General features: G+C 41.3%; 1 non-coding gene across 1 annotated transcript; it reads right to left on the reverse strand.

The window, feature by feature from the left end:
- Positions 1-345: 345 nt before the first annotated feature.
- On the reverse strand, positions 346-418 carry trnaa-agc (transfer RNA alanine (anticodon AGC)). The gene has a single exon. It is a non-coding gene; the product is annotated as a tRNA-Ala (tRNA).
- Positions 419-17673: the final 17255 nt, after the last annotated feature.

The following is a 17673-nucleotide window of genomic DNA, read 5'->3' on the forward strand; positions in this document are numbered from 1 at the left end:
TCCATTGGCTACGTTTTAACAAGACGTACCAAGAATGGCCTGTAGATGGCGCACTGTAGTCGTTTTTAAAAGCAAGCCAATTATGCCACCGAACTTAAATATGTACAATACTTTATAATGTATCAATTGTAACAGTATCAAATAATAAAACATTATAAAAAATTATAAGTTTATGCGTTTCTGTCAAAACAAAACAAAAAAGGTATGTAAACAAAACAGTTTGAGCGTAAATAGGGCGTTACTGACATTGTAACACGGACAGACTAGCCTTATGGTTGATGCTGCAACGAATTTTACCGTAATTTCATCTTTTCAGATTGCAAAATGATCATAATGTTTGTGTACTGGAGAATGTGGGCATCGATCCCACTACCTCTCGCATGCTAAGCGAGCGCTCTACCATTTGAGCTAATTCCCCTTACACAAAACTTTCCTTTACCCTTTGTAAATTGTAATGTACTAACAGAGTGTTAATGCTGCATTATAAAGTGAGAGTGCAACATGTTTAAGCTCACGTACTCTTTTCTATATTATGCGTTGCTTTTCATTAAAATGTTATGTGCATTTATATGTGGCAAAATAAAAAAATCCATAAAAATCAAATTGAGTTAGCAGAGAACCTTAAATTATGCTAAATGGTTCTTCAAGTAGAAACAGTTCTACCACCCAGCTAGCAGTGTACTATCGGGCCACATGTGGGTGAGGTGCGGGACTATGGCGTCACATCAATGTCAAAACTAGAGGGCGCAACTTTTAACATTTCGCGTGTGTAAATATCCCTCTCGCGAGCGCAAAAAGAGGAATTGCGTGCACACTGATCATAAAATCGCTCTCAAACTGTCTTTTTCACTCTCGAATGTTGTTTTTCTGCTCGATTTCATTGTTGTGCGCGCGCGCGAAAGCAAATTGCGCTCGGCTGCTCTTTCTGCGCGAGAGAAGATTTTGCGCTCGCGTTATCAAAGGGGCGGTTTTGACAGTTTGGGGGCGGAGTCAGGGCCGGCTCTATGCACGCCTTACTTCCGGGTTCTCGTGTACGGGACAGATCAACTTCCGGTATTCAGACGCCGGTTGTCAACAAGCAGATATCGTGGCTCTCTCTTTTACACTTGTTCTCTTCAAGATTAACCTCGTCTGACGGTGAACGATTTTAAATGTACAACACCAGCTACATTGACAAATATGAAGGTAAGTACGTTTGCAAGCATTTCCTTATAACCATGCAGGTAGGCTGGTTGTAAACTGGTTAGTGGTTGTTTTGCTAGACTAGACAAACACTACATCTAGCTTGACAGACCAGTATTGAGATTTATGTTTTAGTTAGCTTTGAAGCATACCATTACAATTTAATTTTGATGCATCTTCTCTTTGCACAGTGTCAGGTATATGTATATATAATGTATGTGTGTGTGATTAATTCCCAGGTGGAGTGGTCTGGGTTCTTTCTGTGTGGAGTTTGCATGTTCTCCCTGTATCCATGTGGGTTTCCTCCGGGTGCTCCTCCGTGTTTCCTCCCACAGTCCAGAAGTGTGTAAGTGAGGTGAATTGGAGACACTAAATTGTCCATGACTGTTTGATATTAATTATTTATTATATTAATATAATTTATATTAATTAATTAATTGATAATTAATTGATATTGATGAATTGAACTGATGAATCTTGTGTAATGAGTAACTACCGTTTCTGTCATGAATGTAACCAAAGTGTAAAACATGACTTTAAATTCCTAATAAAACAAACTTAACATATCTGACTGAATATATTACCAATTTACCCTCAATCTTTTCATTAAGTGTAAAAAGTTTTGTTTGCCAATATATTAATGAGTTATCTTTTATTTATTATCAAATGTTATGTCAGACCTTTAAATTTTCATGTCATTTAATTAATTTGATGTTACAGTATTAACATGTCTTTCTCCAAAAAAAACATTTTTGTAGTAAATGTGAGGGTGAACTTGATTTTTTTTTTTTTTTTTATGTTTCTTACGGCAGGTTATCAAGACATAATCATTACAGAATTTATCAGTGTCAAGCTGGCAGCAATATGCTGTTCAATTCAAAACCTTGTATCATGTTACAAAAGAGAAAAAACTGACTTTCATTTAAAGTTAAATGTAAAAAGATTTTATTTCAAGTCTTTAACACCATTTAAGTGGTCTATTTATCATGAAATGAATGCTAAACAACTGCCAGATTCACAAAACGTGAGAAACGGCAAAGGTGGAGATAAACTGTTTTACACACTAAATATGGACAAGTATTGAAACACCAGCTCATTTATTGTTTCTTCTGATATCGATCGATCCATCCATCTATCACTGATCAGCCATAACATTAAAACCACCTCCTTGTTTCTACACTCACTGTCCATTTTATCAGCTCCACTTACCTTATAGAAGCACTTTGTAGTTCTACAATTACTGCCTGTAATCTGTTTCTTTGCATGCATTGTTAGCCCCCCTTTCACCCTGTTCTTAATAATCAGGACCACCACAGAGCAGGTATTATTTAGGTGGTGGATCATTCTCAGCACTGCAGTGACACTGACATGGTGGTGGTGTGTTAGTGTGTGTTGTGCTGGTATGAGTAAATAAGACGATAAATACAGCGCCCGGTGGGCAGCGTCCTGTGCCCACTGATGAAGGTCTAGAAGATGACCAACTCAAACAGCAGCAATAGATGACCGAAGGTGGACCAACTAGGTAGAAGTGTCTAATAAAGTGGACAGTAAGTGGACATGATATTAAAAAACTCCAGCAGCGCTGCTGTATCTGATCCACTCATACCAGCACAACACACACTAACACACCACCACCATGTCAGTGTCACTGCAGTGCTGAGAATCATCCACCACCTAAATAATACCTGCTCTGTGGTGGTCCTGATTATTAAGAACAGAAAGGAGGCTAACACAGTATAGAGAGAAACAGATGAACTACAGTCTGTAATTGTAGAACTGATAAAATAATCAAAGAGTGTAGATATAAAAGATGTTTACATAATAAAGAGGCTTTTGTTGGTTTTTATGCTTTTGTTTAACACAGAAATAGAGTATAAACTATAATATATATTTACAATATTTAAATGTACACGTTATTTAAAAAAAAAAATTGCAGATAAAGGCGAGTGTTTAGCTTCATGCCTTGTCAAGTGGTCCAATCCGATAGTTCACATGCAGGCAAAACACAGTAAACAGAAATGGACATAGCGATCACCGTGTCGAACAACTTATGCTCTTTTACCCGTCGAATGCAGCGTTCAACATGAACCCTGAGAATGTTCTGATCCACCTCGATCTTGTGTTTGAAAACGCAAACTCTATATATTCATCGCTATACGACATGTTGCGTTTAGAACTTTGCTGGGGGTTCTCACAAAACAGAAGCTAGACTGTCCGACTAAGGCTAAACGGAAACACGTCACAGAGCTTGCATGCATAGAGCCAATAGCATTCGCTGATAGAGCCGGCCCTGACTCCGCCCCCAAACTGTCAAAACCGCCTCTTTGAAAACGCGAGCGCAAAATCTTCTCTCGCGCAGAAAGAGCAGCCGAGCGCAATTTGCTTTCGCGCGCGCGCACAACAATGAAATCGAGCAGAAAAACAACATTCGAGAGTGAAAAAGACAGTTTGAGAGCGATTTTATGATCAGTGTGCACGCAATTCCTCTTTTTGTGCTCGCGAGTTTCACATTTGCACTCGCGATAGTTTTGACATTGATGTGACGCCATACGGGACATCTGGCGTACTGTCGGACTCGGGTGACGTCATTAGGGCCGAGTCTGGGCTGATATCTGTAGTAAGAGAAGCGGCTGAGTTCTGTATAACCGAACTCGGGCCACGTTCAGCATGAGGTATGTGGCCCACTATAAATATCAGAGACTCGGACCGATACCGGTAACTGTCTGGAAAACGATAATTGATAATTGATATGCTCTAATGACTGAGACATGAACGACAAAAATGATTAGGGGAAATAGTGCAGGTTAATACGGAGACAGAAGAGATTAAATAAGTAATGTTTTAAAGACGACTGGACTGAAATATACAGTGTATCACAAATGTGAGTACACCCCTCACATTTCTGCAGATATTTAAGTATATCTTTGTATGGGACAACACTGACAAAATGACACTTTGACACAATGAAAAGTAGTCTGTGTGCAGCTTATATAACAGTGTAAATTTATTCTTCCCTCAAAATAACTCAATATACAGCCATTAATGTCTAAACCACCGGCAACAAAAGTGAGTACACCCCTAAGAGACTACACCCCTAAATGTCCAAATTGAGCACTGCTTGTCATTTTCCCTCCAAAATGTCATGTGATTTGTTAGTGTTACTAGGTCTCAGGTGTGCATAGGGAGCAGGTGTGTTCAATTTAGTAGTACAGCTCTCACACTCTCTCATACTGGTCACTGAAAGTTCCAACATGGCACCTCATGGCAAAGAACTCTCTGAGGATCTTAAAAGACGAATTGTTGCGCTACATGAAGATGGCCAAGGCTACAAGAAGATTGCCAACACCCTGAAACTGAGCTACAGCACAGTGGCCAAGATCATCCAGCGTTTTAAAAGAGCAGGGTCCACTCAGAACAGACCTCGCGTTGGTCGTCCAAAGAAGCTGAGTGCACGTGCTCAGCGTCACATCCAACTGCTGTCTTTGAAAGATAGGCGCAGGAGTGCTGTCAGCATTGCTGCAGAGATTGAAAATGTGGGGGGTCAGCCTGTCAGTGCTCAGACCATACGCCGCACACTACATCAAATTGGTCTGCATGGCTGTCACCCCAGAAGGAAGCCTCTTCTGAAGTCTCTACACAAGAAAGCCCGCAAACAGTTTGCTGAAGACATGTCAACAAAGGACATGGATTACTAGAACCATGTCCTATGGTCTGATGAGACCAAGATTAATTTGTTTGGTTCAGATGGTCTCAAGCATGTGTGGTGGCAATCAGGTGAGGAGTACAAAGATAAGTGTGTAATGCCTACAGTCAAGCATGGTGGTGGGAATGCCATGGTCTGGGGCTGCATGAGTGCAGCAGGTGTTGGGGAGTTACATTTCATTGAGGGACACATGAACTCCAATATGTACTGTGAAATACTGAAGCAGAGCATGATCCCCTCCCTCCGGAAACTGGGTCGCAGGGCAGTGTTCCAGCATGATAATGACCCCAAACACACCTCTAAGACGACCACTGCTTTATTGAAGAGGCTGAGGGTAAAGGTGATGGACTGGCCAAGCATGTCTCCAGACCTAAACCCAATAGAACATCTTTGGGGCATCCTCAAGCGGAAGGTGGAGGAGCGCAAAGTCTCGAATATCCACCAGCTCCGTGATGTCGTCATGGAGGAGTGGAAAAGCATTCCAGTGGCAACCTGTGAAGCTCTGGTAAACTCCATGCCCAGGAGAGTTAAGGCAGTTCTGGGAAATAATGGTGGCCACACAAAATATTGACACTTCAGGAACTTTCACTAAGGGGTGTACTCACTTTTGTTGCCGGTGGTTTAGACATTAATGGCTGTATATTGAGTTATTTTGAGGGAAGAATAAATTTACACTGTTATATAAGCTGCACACAGACTACTTTTCATTGTGTCAAAGTGTCATTTTGTCAGTGTTGTCCCATGAAAAGATATACTTAAATATCTGCAGAAATGTGAGGGGTGTACTCACTTTTGTGATACACTGTACTTTATAATGAATAAACTCTGAATGAGGAACATGAAGGGGTGAAAGTAAGCTGAGGTAAAAACCACCGAAGAAGAAGACGATGAAGATTCCCGCTCTTTTCTCTCACCGCCGTGCGCGAGCTCTCACCCGCCTCAGTGTCCTGCTTCATTCTGTAAGTATTTCAATTTAATCTTATATTTTTGTATATATATATATATCACTCAGGTGTAGTTAAAACTGTTAATTATATATAAGTTTTTCTATCGAATGCTATAGTAAAATGTAATTGTATTTTTACAATATAAAAATTATTTTTATGCTTACTTTAGCTAGCTAACTAGCTACACTTTTTCTCACATAGCTAACATTCTTTAATGATAAACGTAGCCCTCATACAATCGCTCTGACATACCTAAGTATTTTAATATTAGTAATGCGCGTTGTTTGGCGTATTTTACAAGCCGATGTGAGTAACTGTGTTTGTAAATGGCGCGGCAGGTCTTCGGTACTGATACTGCCAATGGTAAGAAAATTTTATTTTAGTATGGTGAAACCTAACAAGCACAAACTAATCGTTTATTGATACGTTAATATTAACCTTGGAACGTCTCCAGAGTTAATGGGTCAATTTGGTGCTTTTTTTTTTTTTTTTACCTAAATCCTTATAATTATACATAAAACTTGCTAACGTGTTCTGTGCATCAAGAGCTTGTCCATATTGGCCTCTGATAATGACACTCAGCAGAGAACACAACTGCAGACAGTATTTCATGAACTGTAGTAAGCCCAACTCCAGGAAAGTTATTGCTGATGCATATAAAACAACTTGCCTCTTGTAGATTTAAATTCAAAGTATGCATATGTTGATAAACTGAAGATTTTTGTACTGATGTTGTTAACCTCCAGCTACTAGACAACCAACTAATGCGACATCACCACCCAATGTGCCAGAAAGAACTCTAGGTACATTCTTGTTAAACATTTTCTGTTTTCTAAATAAATGCATATTTCACGTGTTATGCCTTGCTTGAATATGATGTAGAAATTCTGATCTATCGACTACACTGCAGCGTAAACAGGAAATGTTCATCTTTCTTTAGGCATCACACCACCACCCCTGTTTCCACCACCTCAGCTCCGAACAACATTGATGGTAAATACCCCAGCAACCCGACAAATGCAGAGCGAGGCAGATGCATGTAAGCAGCTTTAAATTCAAACGAATGCAAGAAAAGTTGGTAAAATGCTATTATTATTATTATTATTGTTATTGTTATACTCCAGCTACTAGTCAAGCCACTGATGCTGGGACAATACCACCCAATGTGCCTGAAAGAACTCTAGGTACATCATTCTTGTTAATCATTTTAAATTAAATTATAATATACTGACTATATTGCAGTGTTAACAGGTTAATTGTTTATCTTTCTATAGGCATCACAGCACAAACACCTCAGCTACCGACATCACTTAGGTTAAATACCCCAGCAAGGAGACAACTGCAGATCGAGACAACCACACGTAAGTAGTTCTAATTGAAAATAGATTCTAAAGAATGTGTAACATTCAGGAGTGAGCAAGCTTTTTTCTTTTTGCTTAAAATATAATACACTAGTTTGTTAGAGAGTAATGTTTGCTGACACACCAGTCTCCATCAGGCCTAAATGTGGGGTCAGCACTGATTACATTCTTGAATCCATTCCTTTTTGGGACATAGGGACATGTGCTAACAGTCTTAATATTTCATAGCTGTGCAGATCGAAATTCTCACTCAGCTTGAAATAATCAAGCAGCAACAGGCCCAAATCCTGCTGTTACTACAAAAACAAAACTCTATGGGTGCTATGGGTACAGACCAGACAGAAGTGGTGGCGATAGCAGCAAAGTTTCCCATTAAGGACAGGAGTGGTCTTACCACACTAGAGCAAGAGCTTCGTGAAAGCCCAGCCATCAAAGAGAAAGCAGTAAGTAAATACAGTATGAAAGTGATTTATTTGCCACTATGCTTGTACACAGCAGAATTGGTCCATTCGCATTCGACCCATCCATGTAATGAAACACACACATTGTGTGTGTGTGTGTGTGTGTGTATATGTATGTGTGTGTGTGTGTGTTTATATATATATCTACATATTACAATATATATATACCGTACCACCGTGCCGTCCTATATACAGTGTATCACAAAAGTGAGTACACCCCTCACATTTCTGCAAATATTTTATTATATCTTTTCATGGGACAACACTATAGACATGAAACTTGGATATAACTTAGAGTAGTCAGTGTACAACTTGTATAGCAGTGTAGATTTACTGTCTTCTGAAAATAACTCAACACACAGCCATTAATGTCTAAATGGCTGGCAACATAAGTGAGTACACCCCACAGTGAACATGTCCAAATTGTGCCCAAAGTGTCAATATTTTGTGTGACCACCATTATTATCCAGCACTGCCTTAACCCTCCTGGGCATGGAATTCACCAGAGCTGCACAGGTTGCTACTGGAATCCTCTTCCACTCCTCCATGATGACATCACGGAGCTGGTGGATGTTAGACACCTTGAACTCCTCCACCTTCCACTTGAGGATGCGCCACAGGTGCTCAATTGGGTTTAGTCCATCACCTTTACCTTCAGCTTCCTCAGCAAGGCAGTTGTCATCTTGGAGGTTGTGTTTGGGGTCGTTATCCTGTTGGAAAACTGCCATGAGGCCCAGTTTTCGAAGGGAGGGGATCATGCTCTGTTTCAGAATGTCACAGTACATGTTGGAATTCATGTTTCCCTCAATGAACTGCAGCTCCCCAGTGCCAGCAACACTCATGCAGCCCAAGACCATGATGCTACCACCACCATGCTTGACTGTAGGCAAGATACAGTTGTCTTGGTACTTCTCACCAGGGCGCCGCCACACATGCTGGACACCATCTGAGCCAAACAAGTTTATCTTGGTCTCGTCAGACCACAGGGCATTCCAGTAATCCATGTTCTTGGACTGCTTGTTTTCAGCAAACTGTTTGTTGGCTTTCTTGTGCGTCAGCTTCCTTCTGGGATGACGACCATGCAGACCGAGTTGATGCAGTGTGCGGCGTATGGTCTGAGCACTGACAGGCTGACCTCCCACGTCTTCAACCTCTGCAGCAATGCTGGCAGCACTCATGTGTCTATTTTTTAAAGCCAACCTCTGGATATGACGCCGAACACGTGGACTCAACTTCTTTGGTCGACCCTGGCGAAGCCTGTTCCGAGTGGAACCTGTCCTGGAAAACCGCTGTATGACCTTGGCCACCATGCTGTAGCTCAGTTTCAGGGTGTTAGCAATCTTCTTATAGCCCAGGCCATCTTTGTGGAGAGCAACAATTCTATTTCTCACATCCCCAGAGAGTTATTTGCCATGAGGTGCCATGTTGAATATCCAGTGGCCAGTATGAGAGAATTGTACCCAAAACACCAAATTTAACAGCCCTGCTCCCCATTTACACCTGGGACCTTGACACATGACACCAGGGAGGGACAACGACACATTTGGGCACAATTTGTACATGTTCACTGTGGGGTGTACTCACTTATGTTGCCAGCTATTTAGACATTAATGGCTGTGTGTTGAGTTATTTTCAGAAGACAGTAAATCTACACTGCTATACAAGCTGTACACTGACTACTCTAAGTTATATCCAAGTTTCATGTCTATAGTGTTGTCCCATGAAAAGATATAATGAAATATTTGCAGAAATGTGAGGGGTGTACTCACTTTTGTGATACACTGTATATATATACAGTATATATATTATAATATAATATATAATATATATATTATAATATGCTATAATATAATATGCACACACACACACATACACTAGTGAAGTGAACACAAATGCCTAGAGTGATGAGCAGCCTTCACAGCACCCAGGGAACAATTCGGAGTAAGGTGCCTTGCCCAAGGGCACTTCAGCCGTATCATGACTGGGCTTTACCGGGAATCGAACCGGGGACCTTCAGATCACAATGCCGGTTCCTTAAGCCCATGACTGCCCTAATATCAGGGGTGGGAAGCCTTTTTTGTTCGTATTATGATTGTGTTCTAGTGCTTCTTTTTTTTAGATTTCACATCTGATCACTACTTTTATCTTTTTTTAAAGAATTGTAAATTAGCTTACACAATGTCAACTTATTGCTGTTTTGCTTCAGATAAACTATTTTGGCATCATCGGGGGTACAAATGTAAGAGATACGACATGGCGTACTCTTCAGAAGATGATTTCAAATGACCTCGCTAGATCAATGAACTGGAAAGGGGCCAATGGAAAGGTCTCATTCAGCGACTCATGTTTACGAGAAATAGTCAATCGTAAGTACACTGATTAATAATCACATAAAAGACAGTGTCATGTTCAGGAGGGACAAACTACATAACATATTGTAGATCTCAGTTTTCCTGAGGGACAGGTGGGATCTATAGCACTTTCTTACCCAGGGGCCCTTTACTGTCATAATCTGACCATGAGGACTCTCCTAATTTCAAGTACTGTTTTTAAGTGATAGATATTTGCCTAACATGTCATGTTTCTCTATTTTAGAGTCACTGAGAAAAAATGTTGTGTGCGCAGAAGCCACAGATGTAGCCATTGAGTCAGTGGTAAAAAGATGGCTACATCTGGCTCCAGATAGAGATGGAGGGAGAAAGGAGAGGGCAAGGAGACAATAGGAGGTAATTTCTGCATTACATACCTCTCTACTATATTTCAAACAGTTGAATGGGTAGCTGATTTGTAGAGGCATGCAGTCGATGTCGATGTATAGTGACCTGTTTTCTTAAACAACAACAACAAAAAAACATTTAAAAAAAAATTAAAAAGGGGAAGCTTGCCACCAGTCAAAAGTCAGTGTAGACTTGTGTCTGTACTCTCACTGTACAACCACAATTGAATTATAGATTAGATGAGATTTATGTCCATTAGAAAACTGATTCACTGCTCCTGCATTTTACAGCTCCAGTGAAAGACTAGAAGAACTGGTAAGATATGGAAGATACGGCCTGATGTGGAAGAGGAAATGCAGCTCTACAAACAGGAAAAGTCATTCCATTTGATTCTAATTTACAGCACATGGTAGCGGTCACTAAAAAGGAAATGGTTTAGTCCCCATGGTTTAGTAATCCATTCTCTGTTTATAAACTGTACCCGTTAATTTGTAATCCGTACTCCTGATTTTGTAAAATACCCGTGGATTTGTGAAATATAATCTCAAATTTAAAATTAGAAACCTTATTTTGTAAACTTTACCCAGGTTTATATATGTTTGTTATAGCATAGCATGCTCTAAGTTTATACTAGTACAGGTTTTTATTATACACACATATGGCTCTGCTCTCATAAATTATAATTAATGTGGAATAAAATCTGTTTTCTACTTAGTAAACATAATATATGTATAATGTGATATCTATCTGTCTGTCTCTATCTATCTATCTCTCCATCTATCTATATATATGTCTATATATATCCATCTATCTATATATCTGTCTATCTTATCTCTCTATCTATAGATATCTAACTATTTCTAACTCTGTCTCTATATCTGTCTATCTATATATTTGTCTATATATCTATTTCTATATCTATCTCTAACGCTATCTATCTATCTCTCCATCTATCTAGATATGTATGTCTATATATCTGTCTATATATCTAGATCTATCTCTCTATCTATTTGTATATGTACAGGTCCTTCTCAAAAAATTAGCATATTGTGATAAAGTTCATTATTTTCCATAATGTAATGATAAAAATTAAACTTTCATATATTTTAGATTCATTGCACACCAACTGAAATATTTCAGGTCTTTTATTGTTTTAATACTGATGATTTTGGCATACAGCTCATGAAAACCCAAAATTCCTATCTCAAAAAATTAGCATATTTCATCCGACCAATAAAAGAAAAGTGTTTTTAATACAAAAAAAGTCAACCTTCAAATAATTATGTTCAGTTATGCACTCAATACTTGGTCGGGAATCCTTTTGCAGAAATGACTGCTTCAATGCGGCGTGGCATGGAGGCAATCAGCCTGTGGCACTGCTGAGGTGTTATGGAGGCCCAGGATGCTTCGATAGCGGCCTTAAGCTCATCCAGAGTGTTGGGTCTTGTGTCTCTCAACTTTCTCTTCACAATATCCCACAGATTCTCTATGGGGTTCAGGTCAGGAGAGTTGGCAGGCCAATTGAGCACAGTAATACCATGGTCAGTAAACCATTCACCAGTGGTTTTGGCACTGTGAGCAGGTGCCAGGTCGTGCTGAAAAATGAAATCTTCATCTCCATAAAGCTTTTCAGCAGATGGAAGCATGAAGTGCTCCAAAATCTCCTGATAGCTAGCTGCATTGACCGTGCCCTTGATAAAACACAGTGGACCAACACCAGCAGCTGACATGGCACCCCAGACCATCACTGACTGTGGGTACTTGACACTGGACTTCAGGCATTTTGGCATTTCCTTCTCCCCAGTCTTCCTCCAGACTCTGGCACCTTGATTTCCGAAAACAGTACTTTGGACCACTGAGCAACAGTCCAGTGCTGCTTCTCTGTAGCCCAGGTCAGGCGCTTCTGCCGCTGTTTCTAGTTCAAAAGTGGCTTGACCTGGGGAATGCGGCACCTGTAGCCCATTTCCTGCACACGCCTGTGCACGGTGGCTCTGGATGTTTCTACTCCAGACTCAGTCCACTGCTTCCGCAGATCCCCCAAGGTCTGGAATCGGCCCTTCTCCACAATCTTCCTCAGGGTCCGGTCACCTCTTCTTGTTGTGCAGCGTTTTCTGCCACACTTTTTCCTTCCCACAGACTTCCCACTGGCCTTGATACAGCACTCTGGGAACAGCCTATTCGTTCAGAAATTTCTTTCTGTGTCTTACCCTCTTGCTTGAGGGTGTCAATGATGGCCTTCTGGACAGCAGTCAGGTCGGCAGTCTTACCCATGATTGCAGTTTTGAGTAATGAACCAGGCTGGGAGTTTTTAAAAGCCTCAGGAATCTTTTGCAGGTGTTTAGAGTTAATTCGTTGATTCAAATGATTAGGTTAATAGCTCGTTTAGAGAACCTTTTCATGATATGCTAATTTTTTGAGATAGGAATTTTGGGTTTTCATGAGCTGTATGCCAAAATCATCAGTATTAAAACAATAAAAGACCTGAAATATTTCAGTTGGTGTGCAATGAATCTAAAATATATGAAAGTTTAATTTTTATCATTACATTATGGAAAATAATGAACTTTATCACAATATGCTAATTTTTTTAGAAGGACCTGTAAATATATGTGTGTGTGTGTGTGTGTGTATATATATTGTGGCGGAAGACGAGCAGGAAGGATAGCGTCAGGGCCGCGAGTGAGCTGCCCTTGGCAGTTCTCTCAGTGGTTTAGGACAGACACTCATTCACACACACATACATTCATACAACAGACAAACATTTAAGCTGCCTATCCAGCCCTCACCGCAGCCACGCAGGCCCCTTCACTGGGATACACGCTGACGGTAAGCCTGGATACCACGGCCGCAAGGCTTTCTGGGTAAAGCCCGTGCCGGCCCCTCCCACTGGCGACGCTACACAATATATATATACAGGGGTTGGACAAAATAACTGAAACACCTATCATTTTAGTGTGGGAGGTTTCATGGCTAAATTGGACCAGTCTGGTGGCCAATCTTCATTAATTGCACATTGCACCAGTAAGAGCAGAGTGTGAAGGTTCAATTAGCAGGGTAAGAGCACAGTTTTGCTCAAAATATTGCAATGCACACAACATTATGGGTGACATACCAGAGTTCAAAAGAGGACAAATTGTTGGTGCACGTCTTGCTGGCGCATCTGTGACCAAGACAGCAAGTCTTTGTGATGTATCAAGAGCCACGGTATCCAGGGTAATGTCAGCATACCACCAAGAAGGACAAACCACATCCAACAGGATTAACTGTGGACGCAAGAGGAAGCTGTCTGAAAGGGATGTTCGGGTGCTAACCCGGATTGTATCCAAAAAACATAAAACCACGGCTGCCCAAATCACGGCAGAATTAAATGTGCACCTCAACTCTCCTGTTTCCACCAGAACTGTCCGTCGGGAGCTCCACAGGGTCAATATACACGGCCGGGCTGCTATAGCCAAACCTTTGGTCACTCGTGCCAATGCCAAACGTCGGTTTCAATGGTGCAAGGAGCGCAAATCTTGGGCTGTGGACAATGTGAAACATGTATTGTTCTCTGATGAGTCCACCTTTACTGTTTTCCCCACATCCGGGAGAGTTACGGTGTGGAGAAGCCCCAAAGAAGCGTACCACCCAGACTGTTGCATGCCCAGAGTGAAGCATGGGGGTGGATCAGTGATGGTTTGGGCTGCCATATCATGGCATTCCCTTGGCCCAATACTTGTGCTAGATGGGCGCGTCACTGCCAAGGACTACCGAACCATTCTGTAGGACCATGTGCATCCAATGGCGGTGCCGTGTATCAGGATGACAATGCACCAATACACACAGCAAGACTGGTGAAAGATTGGTTTGATGAACATGAAAGTGAAGTTGAACATCTCCCATGGCCTGCACAGTCACCAGATCTAAATATTATTGAGCCACTTTGTGGTGTTTTGGAGAAGCGAGTCAGGAAACGTTTTCCTCCACCAGCATCACGTAGTGACCTGGCCACTACCCTGCAAGAAGAATGATTTAAAATCCCTCTGACCACTGTGCAGGACTTGTATATGTCATTTCCAAGATGAATTGACGCTGTATTGGCCGCAAAAGGAGGCCCTACACCATACTAATAAATTATTGTGGTCTAAAACCAGGTGTTTCAGTTATTTTGTCCAACCCCTGTATATATATATATACAGTGTATCACAAAAGTGAGTACACCCCTCACATTTCTGCAGATATTTAAGTATATCTTTTCATGGGACAACACTGACAAAATGACACTTTGACACAATGAAAAGTAGTCTGTGTGCAGCTTATATAACAGTGTAAATTTATTCTTCCCTCAAAATAACTCAATATACAGCCATTAATGTCTAAACCACCGGCAACAAAAGTGAGTACACCCCTAAGAGACTACACCCCTAAATGTCCAAATTGAGCACTGCTTGTCATTTTCCCTCCAAAATGTCATGTGACTCATTAGTGTTACTAGGTCTCAGGTGTGCATAGGGAGCAGGTGTGTTCAATTTAGTAGTACAGCTCTCACACTCTCTCATACTGGTCACTGAAAGTTCCAACATGGCACCTCATGGCAAATAACTCTCTGAGGATCTTAAAAGACGAATTGTTGCGCTACATGAAGATGGCCAAGGCTACAAGAAGATTGCCAACACCCTGAAACTGAGCTGCAGCACAGTGGCCAAGATCATCCAGCGTTTTAAAAGAGCAGGGTCCACTCAGAACAGACCTCGCGTTGGTCGTCCAAAGAAGCTGAGTGCACGTGCTCAGCGTCACATCCAACTGCTGTCTTTGAAAGATAGGCGCAGGAGTGCTGTCAGCATTGCTGCAGAGATTGAAAAGGTGGGGGGTCAGCCTGTCAGTGCTCAGACCATACGCCGCACACTACATCAAATTGGTCTGCATGGCTGTCACCCCAGAAGGAAGCCTCTTCTGAAGTCTCTACACAAGAAAGCCCGCAAACAGTTTGCTGAAGACATGTCAACAAAGGACATGGATTACTGGAACCATGTCCTATGGTCTGATGAGACCAAGATTAATTTGTTTGGTTCAGATGGTCTCAAGCATGTGTGGCGGCAATCAGGTGAGGAGTACAAAGATAAGTGTGTCATGCCTACAGTCAAGCATGGTGGTGGGAATGCCATGGTCTGGGGCTGCATGAGTGCAGCAGGTGTTGGGGAGTTACATTTCATTGAGGGACACATGAACTCCAATATGTACTGTGAAATACTGAGCAGAGCATGATCCCCTCCCTCCGGAAACTGGGTCGCAGGGCAGTGTTCCAGCATGATAATGACCCCAAACACACCTCTAAGACGACCACTGCTTTATTGAAGAGGCTGAGGGTAAAGGTGATGGACTGGCCAAGCATGTCTCCAGACCTAAACCCAATAGAACATCTTTGGGGCATCCTCAAGCGGAAGGTGGAGGAGCGCAAAGTCTCGAATATCCGCCAGCTCCGTGATGTCGTCATGGAGGAGTGGAAAAGCATTCCAGTGGCAACCTGTGAAGCTCTGGTAAACTCCATGCCCAGGAGAGTTAAGGCAGTTCTGGGAAATAATGGTGGCCACACAAAATATTGACACTTCAGGAACTTTCACTAAGGGGTGTACTCACTTTTGTTGCCGGTGGTTTAGACATTAATGGCTGTATATTGAGTTATTTTGAGGGAAGAATAAATTTACACTGTTATATAAGCTGCACACAGACTACTTTTCATTGTGTCAAAGTGTCATTTTGTCAGTGTTGTCCCATGAAAAGATATACTTAAATATCTGCAGAAATGTGAGGGGTGTACTCACTTTTGTGATACACTGTATATATATATATATATATGTATATATATATATGTATATGTATATATATATATACATATAAATATATATATATCGTGATTTAGGTTTGTGTATACTGCAGTTGCCATTTTTTTATAGAGACATTGTATTGTAATGTATGTAAATCGTTATTTAATAAAAGCAGTCATTTTCCATGTAACCTGATTCTGTTTTCTGAGGGAAGGATTGGCAGACAGGGTGGGATAGGATGGGGGGATACTGGTAATAAGCCGAAACTGGGCCGAGTCAGGTACTTACGGCATACATCTGGCTCAAACTAGGCCGTATTATGGCTTGCCGGTCGAGGGCCGACTCATTTGAGCCGTATCTCAGCCGTAACACTTGGCCGAGTCCGGGCCGAGTTATTCCCAGACTCGGGCCAGAAATATCGGGCCGCGCTGTGGCCGTGATTCACAACCGAGACAACGCCGACTCGGCGCGCCGGCATCGGGCCGACTGGTTTTTTTCCGGCATGCGCGATTCGGGCCGCTTGTGGGCCGATACAATTTTGCTAGCTGGGCAAGAACACCTAAAGGAACCCTTAAGAAACACTTCTTAGTGCTACATACTGTACATCAGTTGTATTCCACACAGGTCAGCATGCGATTAAACTTTGCTCGAAACAGACATCGTTTTACTTTGTAACTGTATTCATATTATGTCATCTAGTGGACAATTGAAAAGCCTACAACCAGCACAAACAGGGTTTGAGTTCTTAATGAATAATAATTAATCTTAATAAATAATCCAGTCAGTTAAAAACCCAACAAGAAGGCTGTACCTAATACACTCAGACTAGAGAAAACACACCCTAACATGCTAGTGCTGTTACAGTGCTAAGAATGGTCCACCCAAAAACATTATTTGGTCAGTTGGAGATCTCATATGGGGCTCCCTTTCTATTGATTTTTGGTTTACAGCCTAGTGACAAAGTGTACAGTGCAGCAGATGGGTTACAGTCAGTACATTTACAATACATAATAATGTGAAAAGATTAAGCAGTTTACGGGTTCGAATCCCACTTCTGACAGCTCATGATTTAAACAAATCTACTTCTTTAGAGGACACAGCCATCAGGGAATACAGTTTTCATCAAAGGGTGAACATGGTCTGCAACAATGCTGAGGTAGGTGGTACGTGCCAAAGTAACATCCACATGGATGCCAGGACCCAGGCTTTTGATCTCTGAGAAACTGAATCATGTATTCATCCTGATCTTGCTCTGATTATTGTTGCAGCTCTGCTGTAGGGTTATTTTTTTGGTGTTTGTGGTGGTGGGGTCTTTGTTCCCATTTTGGTTTATTTAGTATATGATGTACTTTACATCCATTTAAATATGTACTTAAATACTTAAATATCCATTTAAGTATGTTTATTCAGCGTCCATTTACATTGTTACAGCAGTATTTTACGACAAAAATTGAAATGTTCACATTATTTAAATGGATGTAAAGTACATCATTTACTA

Source organism: Trichomycterus rosablanca, chromosome 10 (genome assembly GCF_030014385.1).
Source record: "Trichomycterus rosablanca isolate fTriRos1 chromosome 10, fTriRos1.hap1, whole genome shotgun sequence".
NCBI classification, from domain to species: Eukaryota; Metazoa; Chordata; class Actinopteri; order Siluriformes; family Trichomycteridae; genus Trichomycterus; species Trichomycterus rosablanca.